Below are 12,553 nucleotides of genomic sequence, written 5' to 3' on the forward strand. Positions count from 1 at the left end.
ACGGTAGGAACTTAGAATAAAATTTGCTGCACGAAATGAAGTGTAGCCGATAGTGGTCTTCAAGAAATAAATCTTCCTTTTTATTCTGTTATTCGTGATTTAAACTTAGAGTGCCATTCGCCAGAAGTGGCAGAGACCTAGGTTTGGTCAGTCTGGGGCCTCCTCCTTCTTCCTGGGTAGCTTCTAGGTACCAGGGGAGTTAGGGCAGGTCGGGGCCCCGGGTACTCGGTGCTCTGTGTCCACACGGACACCTGCTCTCTGTCTGGTTCTTCACCGCTGCCCCATCCTCTGCCGCACGGGAGGGCCCCGGGGGTCTGCGTCGTGCTTGCCTGGGAACCCTCCCACCCCGCGGGCCTTCTGGGACAGTGCCACCCTTGACCCCAGGGTCAGTCGCCCCTCTTCGGGGCCCTCCGGCCTCAGTCCTGCTTTGCACGGGGATCCCACACACCCGTCTGGGGTTTTGCTCAGACACTGGCCTCTTTGATCGTACTTGGCTGCAACTTTGGATGTCTCCTAACTTGGAATCAAACCAGACTCTACTCGTCTCTGCGAAGCCAGCTCTGACAGTCACTTTGGGGCAAAACAGGGGAGACAAGGCATTCACTTCAGATTCCCTTCTTTTCGGAACTGGTTCCCTCAGCAACAGGCACGTTCCAGACCCGAGAAAATGGGTTCGCTGCTTACTCATTGCGCTCCGGGCAGGCCTTCTTCACAGCAGGTGATGCACCACACCTCCGGTGTGTGGGTTCGGGGCGGGAAGAAGGGGAGACCCACGAACCACCCCCCTCAACTCTTCCTCTGGCCTAAAGCAGTAAACACATCAGCTTCACACTTCTACTTCTCCAACCACTCGTTTCGCCTCATTTTTCTATTTTTAAGAGGTTTTTTTAAAATGCCTGGCATGATTCTTTTTTTAAGATGGAAACATAAATCTTCTTGACACAACGTGGAATTTTAACCACAGAAAAGAGCACAGCATCTTTCCAGAACATATTTTCGGAAGATGGCTTTGCCTCTTCAATCACCATTTTCCTGGGGAGGTCTCCCCACCCCCCTACCCCCCCCCCCCCCGTCCTTTCTCCATCCCCATTTCTCAGCCAAGGCCCTCCTCCCCCAGGAAGCTTTCTCTGGTTGCCCAGCAAGCCCCGGGGCGGCTCGGATGTGTCTCTGTGAAGCAGCCCCGTCTGCACCGAGGTCTTGGTTGGCTCGGGCTGTTATAACAAAACACCACAGGCTGGGGGGCTTACACGACAGATAGTTCTGGAAGCTGCATGTTCAAATTCAAGGTGCTGGCGGATTCCATTTCCGGTGAGCACTCTCTATCTATCTGGCTTCCAGATGGCGACCTTCTCCCTGTGTCTCCCCGTGGCCTCACCAGAACATGCACGTGGAGAGGGAGAGACAGAGAAATCTCTCTCTATTCCTCCTCTTACAAAGCCACCAATCCTACTAGGTTAGGACCCCACCCTTCTGACTTCATTACCCTTTGATGTTAGTTACCTTCTTTTTTTAAGTTTATGTATTTATTTTGAGAGAGGGAGAGAGAGTGCAGAAGCAGGGGAGGGGCGGAGAGGGAGAGAGAGACAATCCCAAGCAGGCTCCCCAATGTCCGCACAGAGCCCGATCCGAGGCTCGAACTCACAAACCGTGAGATCATGACCTGAGCTGAAATCAAGATGCTTAACCGACTGAGCCACCCAGGCATCGGTACCTTAATTGCCTTCTAAAAGCCCTTTCTCCAAACACAGTCACAGGGGCGTCAGGGCTTCAACCTCTGAGTCTGGAGGACTCAGGTGCCCTCAAGCGTCCTCTGCTTTGGGGACTAACTCCACGGCGCCCGTGCCTTTCCCATTAGCTCAGCCATGGCGGGGGCCCAGCAGGCCAGTGTCTGCTTTCACTGTCGACCCCATCCCACGCCGGCCTCTCTGGGGCAGCCTCTGGTGCGGCTCAGTCCTCCGGGCCAGGCACCTCCTCCCGTCTCAGGCGATAAAGCCCACTCTCTTCCCGGACAGCAGGACCTGGCCCTGTCCTCGCCCACCCCCTTCCCTGCCCTCTTTAGAAGGAGGATGGTGACTCCACCTTCCGGGGTTTGGGGGGGTCGGACTAGGTAAGTACTCTGGACTAGGTAACTGCTAAGTAACCACCCCGCCCTGGGTTTGGGAGACACCCTTGAGCTGCTGCTGTGTTGACCGTCCGGGGCTGCCCCGGAGGAACGAGGGCCTGTCTGCGTTTGGGACGCTGGGATGGCAGCGTTTTGCATTTGGCACCTCCTGGCAGGCTCCCCGAAATTGCCTGCTTCCCGCGGGATTTTTCACTTCAGGCTTTGGGGAGCAAGGAGACGACACCACTGTCTCTTGACCCTTCCTGCACCCTCTCTGTTTATACACCAGCTGCACACCTCCTGGGAAGTGCTGGGGTTTACCCATCGGAGAGAGGGATGAAATCAAGACTGGGCCACCTGCAGGGCTGCTGTTCACGTCACCCCTGATGTCACAGCCTCCCGGTCGCCCTGCGTTTCCGGGTCGAGCAGACAAGACTCAGACAACCAGGCCTGGCCGGTGGCTAGCCCTGCTCCAGTCCTGGGAATAGAGGCCGACGAAGAACAGCACGTTTTCTGGTTCCTTTGTCACTGGAGGCAGAAACGACGTTGGGGTTCCCATCCTGGACACGTTTCCTTGGAAAGGCTGTGTTGAGTTGTGCAGGGCTTGAGGGTTGAGAGACCCCTGTTTTTAAATTTTTTTAAATACATTTATTTTGCAATGAATTTAATTTGGGGGTTCACAGAAAAGTTGCAAAGATACGGTACAGAGAGTTTCTTCCGGGTTCCCCCGTTAATAGTTTACACGACCATGATCTGTTTGTCAAAATGAAAAAAATCAACATTGGGACCTTACTTTGGGACCCCAGCCTTTATGTGGACTGCACCAACTTTCCTTCTTTTTTCGTTTTTAAGAGAGAGAGAGAGAGGACGCATGTGAGCGAGGGTCAGAGAGAGAGAGAGAAAGAGAATCCCACAAGTGGTGGTGGGGGGGGCGCAAATGAGCAAGGGGCAGAGAGAGAGAGAGAGGGAGAGAGACAAGCGGGGCTCACCCAATGAGGGACTCAAGCTCATGGATGGTGATATCATCCAGAACCCAAAGGAAAAGCTCCACCTGTTGGATGGGTAATACATACATATATTCTTGGAATTCTTCTGTACGAAAGACTTGTCTCTTATCTCATTTCTTTACTCATTCAAGTGTTTCTTTATAATCAGGATGGACCCTGCCGATGTATTTTGTACTTCGAGCAGTCGTCCATACTATGCTATTTATTCTGTTGCTCAAACGGGCCCAGCCTTTGACTCTTTCAAGCTGCTTCCTTTATTTATTTACTAAAAAAAATTTTTTTTAATATTTATTTATTTTTGAGACAATGCGAGAGACAGAGTGCAAGCAGTGGAGGGGCAGACAGAGGGAGACACAGAATCCGAAGCGGGCTCCAGGATCTGAGCTGTCAGCCCATAGCCCGGTGCGGGGCTCGAACTCACGGACTGAGAGATCACGACCTGAGCCGAAGTCGGACGCTTAACCGACTGAGCCACTCAGGCACCCCATCCCGGGTCCCTTTAACATGCCCGTCCTTTTGTTTTTTGAGGACTGCTTTACCTTCTGACAACTAGAGACTTCTTCAGGTTTATCTTGTACTTCTCCTGCTCCGTCCCTAGAATCAGGCGTTTTTCCCAGGAAGCCCTGGTTCCTTTTATTGGAGAATCCTATTTAGAAACCAGGCTTCTGGCTCTGGGGACGAGATGCCTGATTTTTGAAGGAGGTTTTGTTACCATTCATTGACTGCTTTCATTGCCAGCAGATACAGCCTGTGGCCCCAGAAAACAGTCATGATGAGCGCAGACCCACACCATTATTATCTAAAGCAACAGGCGCTGGGTGCAAGACTGGCCTCATCTTTGGGGATAGATTCCTAAAAGCCTCACTTCTCACTTCTCACTGCCCCTGTGGGGCAGGGCACAGGGTGAGTGAGGGTAGAGGTGCCAGGGTCCATATTGTAAAGGGTCAAGCTGGGTTATTTCATCGCATCTAGGTAGGTTGCCAACATGCCCACGGTTGTGCCAATCTAAGATGTGGGCGGCAGGAAGGTTGAACATTCTGGAACACGTCAGGTTTGGAGCCAGGATGGCCGGTATTCCAGAGCAGGCTGGAGTACAGGGTTGAGAACAGAAAGGTAGAGGGGCTGGAAGGAGAGACGACCAAACCCAGATTCTAAACGATGAACCTTCCGTAAGTGTCCTCGGAGGACAATGGGCCAGAGAACCGGAAATCGGGATCCTCCCCGAAGACCCAGGCTATCGGTCGTCATGTCCGGGTGGGACCCGGCAGGTGGGCAGGGGATAGACCCGGCGTGTCGGCCCAGGGAGGGGAGGTGTGAGAGCTGGTGCCGGGAGGCCGGAGTTCCAGAGAGGAACCAGGGCTCCACGGTCCCTGGGACTGAGCCCTCGTGCCGTCTCTCTCCTCCCTGCTTCCTGCTGGGTGTGGGCTGTGGCAGGCGGGTGTCGCCGGGAGATGGTGGGGCCCAGCCCGCAGGCAGAGCCCTGAGGAAGCTGAGACTCCACATCTCTAGGGTCCCTGCAGCTTTCCTCTCCGAGGAGCTGCCTCCTCTCTGGTGAGAGAAGCCGGGGCCTACACTACCCCCAGGGCATCGCAAGATAGATGGTACAGAGGTGCCCACGTACGTCAATGGCAGAGGACGTAGGTTCTGGTATGGGACTTGGTAGATTTGGGGTAGCGTAGTTTGGTTTGCTATATATTCAATCCGCACAACAACGAAAGCCGTCTAGAGGGTTCATTATGCATACATTTGGTTGGCTTCTGCCCTAGACATTTTCTAGTGCAATTTTTACAGTTTCTCATGATAGCCAAGCTCCCTAGAATCACCGCCTTTACTGTCAGAAATCGGGCAGGAACTTTGATCCCGAAGGACTTTTCCTGGACCTGAAAAACAGCTTCCGATATTGATAAAGGGATGAAATCTTCCCGACCCTGTTCATGCTTGGGCTATGGCATAGCTTCCGCAGGGGTCTGTGAATTATTTCTCAGCAGGGTTGGCTGGGGCTCTTGCAGACTGCACTGTGGAACGGAGATAAGAAAATAATCAATTTTTCATAATTAAAAAGATTCCCTCCCCGGTTTTTCAAGTGCAGAAGGAAAAGGAAGTCTTTTGTCCGATATATTTACAGAGGCCTTGTTAAAATCTGACTGTACGGTTGGTATTAATTCGTTGGTTCAGTCATTCAACAGATATTTATTTTCAGAAAGCCACGCATGCGTGTTGCGTGGGGGCCGTCTGCCAAGCCCGGGTGCTTGGGGCTGGAGAAAGAACCCGGTTCCTGCTTTCATAGGCTGATGGTCCCAGGGAGCAAATGTGAACCGAGGTCTCGGGACAGAGGAAAGGGGCTGGAGCATGAAGCCAGGGAGACCCATGATCCTATCTCTGAGCTCCCTGGTTGATTTCCTGGGCATTAAAGGGCTGATTGGGTTATGGTTCAAAACGGCGAGCCGAGCATACCTCTCCTGTCTCCAAAACATCCACTGAAATGATATTAAGGAAGTATAAAATTAATCAGAAAAAGGAGAATGGGGTGCAGGATGGCTATCCGAAGGCCAGATATCTTCCTGGCATCAAGAAACTTGGTAACAGGGGCGCCTGGGCGGCTCAGTCGGTTGAGCGTCCGACTCTGGCCCAGGTCATGCTCTCGCGGTCTGAGTTCGAGCCCCGCGTCTGGGCTCTGTGCTGACAGCTCAGAGCCTGGAGCCTGTTGCAGATTCTGTGTCTCCCTCTCTCTCTGCCCCTCGCCTGCTCACGCTCTGTCTCCCTCTCTCTTTGTCAAAAATAAATAAACATAAAAAAAATTAAAAAAAAAAAAAAGAAAAGAAAATTGGTAACAGACATGATGGCCCTGGTGATGGAGCGGAGCGAAGGGTGTTGGAGGAATGAGCCCAGGAGGGGGCACAGCTGCTCCCGCCCTCAGAGCTGAAGTCATCTGAGATCTCCTGCTCTTGACCAAGGCGGGCCAGGCTGCCGAGGGGGAGAAGTGTTCACCGTCAGCGATTCCAGGGAACAAAGAAGTCGATGTTTGTTATTTCAATAATCAATAAATTTGACAAAAACAGTTTAAGGGCCTGAGCTATCTTCCTCTAAGCAACATTTGACAGGGGACTGGGGCATCCGAATTCCCTCTCAGACGCACACGTTTAGAGCAACAGCCTTCATTTCTTCATCGGGGAAGTGGTGCTCTCAGGTTCCTACAGTTTTTGTCCATACGACATGACTATTGTACTTTGATATACATGTCTTCCAGCCTTGGCAATCCAATCAGCCAACAAAGGCTGAGGTTTAAGCAAAGGTTTTTGTTTTATTTTTAAATTTTTTTTAATGCTTTTATTTATTTTTGAGAGAGAGAGAGAGAGACAGAGTACAAGCGGGGTTGGGGCAGAGAGAGAGGGAGATACAGAATCCGAAGCAGGCTCCAGGCTCCGAGCTGTCAGCACAGAGCCCGACGCGGGGCTGGAACTCACGAACTGCGAGATCATGACCTGAGCCGAAGTCAGATGCCCAACCAAGTGCGCCGCCCAGGCGCCCCACAAAGGGTTTTGATTACAAGATATTTCTTAATTTTTTTAAACCTCAATTTCTCCTGCCCCCAAAGAAATGCTGTTAATGTAATTCAGCACATTAACAGGGTGAAAGAATACAGTGACTTCAATAGACGCATGAAAAGCATTGGATACAATTTAACATCCACGTGTGACTTTTTTAAAAAGGAAAGAAATCTGAGCACCTAAGATTCGGAAGAAAGCATGTTTAACCTAATAACGGATATCTACAAAAAACCTACAGATAGCATCTTACTTAATGGTGAAGCATTAAAGTAATTCCTGGTAAAACCCAGAAAAAGAAAGCTAGTGATGCCCACCCCCACAATATAATTTTATGTGGTACAAGAAGTTCCAGCCAGAGCAATAGGAACAGGAAATAAAAGTTTTAAAGATTGAACAAGAAGAAACCAAACTGTCATATTTTTGCAGATGATGTGACTATTATGTAGAAAACCCAAGAGATTAGACAATTAGAATTCATAAGAGTTCAACAAGATACTAGATTCGTTTTTAAATTAAAAACTGTAGTTCGATACACCACACGTCAGTTACAAATTGCCATTTAAGATAAAATACCATTGACAATTGCTGCAAAAACAAAACAAACAAACAAAAATAAATCCAGCTACCTAGAAATACATCTAACAAAGATACGCCCAAGTTTTATGGCGAAAATGGTAAAATTTACTGAGCGACGTTAAGGAAAACATCCAGCTACATTTATCGATGGAAAGACTCCATATTACAAAGATGTGAATTCTTCCAAAATTGGTCTATAGATTTAATGTCATTCTAATTTTAAAACCCCAGTAGGATTTTTCCTTAAACCCAACAAGATTATCCTAAAATCTATATGGAAGAATGATAGGCTGAGGACAGTTAAGAACTCTTTGAAAGAAAACCAGACTGGAGCTGGGTGGGGAGCTTGCCTTCTGGGGTTTCGAGCGTGTTACACAGCAAAGGTAACTGGGGAAGTTTTGTGTCGACTCAGAGATGGACAAGCAGAGGACGGGCGACCCAGGGGCGGGGCTCCCAAGATCACATGATGTTGGCAGAGCTGGTCCTAAAGTTCAGTGGAGGAAAGAAGGACTGTGTGATGAGCGGAGCTGGGGTAGCTGGTCATCAGACACTGACTTCAACCCTTATACAAAAATCACTCTTGGGGCGCCTGGGTGGCTCAGTCGGTTAAGCGTCCGACTTCGGCTCAGGTCATGATCTCGCGGTTCGTGAGTTCAAGCCCCGCGTCGGGCTCTGTGCCGACAGCTCAGAACCTGGAGCCTGTTTCGGATTCTGTGTCTCCCTCTCTCTCTCTGACCCTCCCCCGTTCATGCTCTGTCTCTCTCTGTCTCAAAAATAAATAAACGTTAAAAAAAAAATTAAAAAAAAAATCACTCTCGAGTGGATTACAGATTTAAGTGTTAAAGTCAAAAGTTGGAGAAGATCTAGAAAAATATCTTTATAGTCTCAGGCCATGGAGGGATCACTTAAGCAGGTCCTAAAGGTGAAGACAGATACATTTGGTGGGATTAAAGGAGTATTGTCCTTCCAAATGCCATAAAAACATGAAAAAGATAAGCCACAAACTAGCAGAACGTATTTTCAACACATAACTGGTGAAAGATCTAGAATCGATAAATATTTCTAATAAGACACAACTATCCAATACAAAAAAAAAAAGAAAAAAGAAAAGAAGAGGGAAGTATTTCCCAGAAGAGGAAACACAAAGAGCCAATTAAGAATGAAAAGAAACTTAACCGTATTAGTCAATAAAGGAATGTAGACTCAAACCATTGTAGGATATCACTTAATATCCCGTCCCCCCCGAGACTGACGAAAAATTAAAGTCTCATAAGATACAACTATTAGCCAAGATGTGGAACAACTTCCTTCTATTGCTGGTTAAGGACTCAAAACGGCATCATCGGAAAATTCGGAAGGCAAGAGGAGAGGGGTGGGAGACCGTGGGAGCCGAGAGCCTCACCTGTGGGGTGGAAATATCCACATATTGCTGGCATGTCGTTGGGGTTGGACCGAGGCTAGGTGATGGGGAGAGAGGGGGAACATGACATTTTTGTTACCACTCTTGATTAATTTTTTTAACTATGTGTGAATGCGTATTTCACCCCCCCCCCCCCCCCGCCGTCCCCTGCCTCTCTCTTCCTCTCTCCTTCTCTCATATCCAAACACTGGGGATATTTTAACAAAAACAAGAAGCAGCTGTTGTCTTTCAAAGCTCGGCCTCTCTCTATGTGAGGGTGTGTGAAGGGGCCGCAGAGGGAGAGCACAGGAACTCACCGGGCGACAAGACAAAGCAGAAGACCCTTTGCCGGGGGCGTGTGGTCCCCAGGAGGGTTCCTACTGACAACCGCGTTAGACAGCCTGGGCCGGGAGCACTCCTGTTGTGCTGTGTGCACATCTCACCCCGTCTGAGGGCCTCTTCCGAGTGTGACCAGGCTTCTCCCGCCCCTTACAGTCTGTTCCAGAACCTTCTTCTCTGAGGCCGGCTCCTCGGTCAGGGTTGGTACAGAATCATCGGTTGCCTGTTAGCAGGACTTTGGGGAGAGGCTCCCTCTGGTCCCTCCTGGTTGTTTACTTTGTTCCTTGCTGTAGCAGATCCCATTTGACCAGCCCGTCGTATTTACAAAGTGTGTTTCCTGCTTTCCGCCATGTGGGTCCCTCGGAGGGTGCATGTGAGGCCAAAGGGGCTGGGGGATGCTGGGGGAGGGAAGGGTCAGCTCCAGGGAGCCCGGGATGCCCTCGCAGGGATTTGAGGGAGACCACAGCCTGACAGAGGAGTAGAGACTGGCAGGGCCTAGTCGAGGCGGGAGGACCAGCTTGCCGGCCGTCCCCATGTCACTCGGAAGGTGATGAGGCCGGCTGAGCGACAGCTTTGGGGGGCCCGGAAGGAATCAGTGTTTCCTGCGATCCGGGAGAGCTGACCTGTCCTCCTCCCGGACTCTCCCTCGACTGCCTCGTGAACGACGCCTTCACAACTGTGGTTCTGGGGTCAGGTGTAAACGTGGGTCTGAGTCTGGGCATGCACACCCCTCGTCCCCGAGAACGGTGACCCAGCTGCAGCGTGCCTGAAGGACAGGCCGGGTCCGAGACCTTGACCGGGGCCTAAAGCTGGAGTCCAGCCCCGCCCCCGCTGGGGTCTTCACTCTGCTTGGACGAGTCCCCAGCTCCATCAACTAGAGATTTTCCGAAGTTAAATTCAAAGTTGCTGGTGGTTTTGAGTCACCTTTTCTTCTTCTTCTTCTTTTTTTTTTTCAATAGCGACTCTTGAGTGAAAATTAGGCTGTTGTGTGGGTGGCTGTTAAGGGTGCCTCATTTCCACATCGGAGAAGCTACCCACACAGCAGATTTTGGTAGCGCTTGAAGTAGGACCTGATTTTGCCTCTCAGCTGCTATATTAAAATAAGAAGCCCTTAAGCTGATTATAAAGATACCAATTTAAATGTATGGATACCATTTCCGCGAGGGAAGAGATGTCTTCATTGGTTCTCTGAGACCTCATGTCCCCTAGGGGGCTGTATATCACACCCACCTTCTAGCACCGTCTAGCAGAGAACAACCCAGGACGGCGGCGGTGGGGGGGAGGAGGGGCCATGATAAGAGCACCGGACAGGGAGTCAGGAAGCAGAGGCTCCAGCCCCAGTGCTGCTGCCGCCTCCTGTCCCATCCGCTGTCCACGTGGGGGACATTCACACCTGCTTATCCACCTGACCACGTCACCCTGAGCACTGAACCAAATACCGGTTGGCAAAGCTCCCCGCGTCCTCACTAAGCGGTCCTTGGTTTACTGCCGGTTCGTCACCCCCGAGGATTTTGGAGGCTTGGGGGACAAACCGGCTACTCCTGCATTTGCCCCGTTCCCAACTTGTCTCTTTGGTTCCTTTGGAAGAATCCCACGCTTTATCGCCTTTCATCCAGCCTGTTGAACAGTCTTTTAACTAGTGTCGCTTCCATTTGGACTCCAGGGGGACAGAGGATGGTTTGGGGTGGGCCAGAGAAACCCGAGGAAGCCGCAGCCCTCACCCAAGGAAATCCATCTCTCCCCGCTGCGGGTCAGCGGCGGAGGAAGCCTGTGGGACCTGCCCCCACCCCTGCTCTCTCTGCCAGAGACCCTAGGGTCACAGCGGGATGGGGGAGGGGCAGACCAGAGAACAAAAGGGAGGATGCGACCCTACGCAGTTTGTGGGAAATCATGAAATGTAGCAAAACCATGCCATGTCGATTCCTTTCTGGGGATGCGGCTCATCGGAACGTAGGGGCCCCGACCCCCACCCTGCTCTGACCAAGTCTCAGACAGGTAGGCAATCCCCTCAAGCCCCCGCCCCGGGCGCTGGCAATTTTGAGCCTGGAGTTAGTCGAACAACAAAGCCAGTTTTCTGCCCAGGCTCCCCGGCCGCTCCATCCAGAGTCCCGCCAAGAGTCCTTAGGGCCCCAGCTTGGAAGTCTGATCGAATCCCGACAGACCATGATTTCTTTGACCTTTGGGCTCAGCTAAAATGCAGTCCTCCGACAGCTTTTCCCTGCTTTTGGAAATTGCTCTCAACTCCAGCCCTTGCTCTTTGGTCTGAAACCGCAGGGTATCCTGAGAGCAGACACAGACAACCCCTGTCCCTCCCGCGCCCCTGAGAGAGTCATTTCTGCAGGACCTTCCTGCCTGCCTTCTGAAGGTGGATTGGGGCAGCATGGTCACAAAGAAAAACCATTCGGTCGCGAGGATGCCATTTTAAAGTCTGTTAAAAATAAATGCTGCGGCTCTTTGCCTTTGTAAGTGCCCTTATTGGAATCCGGTCTCCGATGCTTTGGGGCGTGGTGCCTCGGAGATGTTGCCTGCTCCGCGCCTGGGGAGGCGGATGCTCTCCCTGACCAGGGTAGAGTGCAGTCATGGATACTGCTTGCGTGGGCTTTAATTACAAGTCTTCTGGGCATCAAATTTTGCTCTTAAAAATAGGAAGCGTGCCAGCAAATATATAATACGTGCCTCAAAGCACTAAATTCCCAGAATTAGTCTTCGGTTGTGCTCTGGTGGAGAGCCGGAGTTTCTTGGAGTCCCTCTGGGACCTGTGAGGTTCCACCCTTTGGTTCCTGACTTCACTTCTCCCCTGCCTTTAATTTTCAACAAAGCCTCTATGAAGCAATAGAAATGGTCCCGTATGTGAAGTCAGAAGGCCTGGGTCTGCGTCCCCGCTCCAGCCTTCCCTGACCATGCCAACTTGGGCAAGTCTAACTTTTCGGAGGCTTGCTCTCTCCCTCTGGAGCCATCGGGATGACGTGGCAGGGTCAGGACGAGGCACAAAGCCGCCGTCAGCAAATCTGAAGCCCATTTAACGCTGGTTCATTCATACGAACTGATTTCCTTTGAATTTTCTTCCGCCGCTTATCTTCCTTGTTCTATTCTGAGTCTTTGTTATCTGTTGGGAACGTTTTTGGGGGCTGATTGTTTTCTCTCTATCTCTCAGATGGAAAGAAACCCCTCTACCTTCTGTCTCTGTGTTAATTTCCTTTTCATCCACCCTCCTGTTGTTGGCTTAATTCCCACTCATCTTCCTGAACCATGGTGACTCCTCCTAGAAGCCTTTGTAATTTACACGGTTTCCATTATTTCCTGTAACTAGCATTTACCATTAGCCTCCATTAAACAGGCACATCTGAGTTGTTTTCCCATTTGGGTACAACCATGTTTTTCTCCCTCCTACTTCCTTTCATCCAGAATATATTGAAATGTTCCAAGGAAGGAACTGAAAGTGACTACAGAGGAGAAGGTGGGCTGGAGGTTGCTTTCTTGCCAAAGGTCTTAGTAATTTCTATGTCCTCTCTTCCATATTGGCATTTGGCTTAGAGGGGGTGGTGGTGGTGAGGAGGGGCATGAGCGCAAGAATCGGAAGGAC

Source organism: Panthera pardus, unplaced genomic scaffold (assembly GCF_024362965.1).
Source record: "Panthera pardus isolate Hobbes unplaced genomic scaffold, ASM2436296v1 HiC_scaffold_26, whole genome shotgun sequence".
Classification (NCBI taxonomy): Eukaryota; Metazoa; Chordata; class Mammalia; order Carnivora; family Felidae; genus Panthera; species Panthera pardus.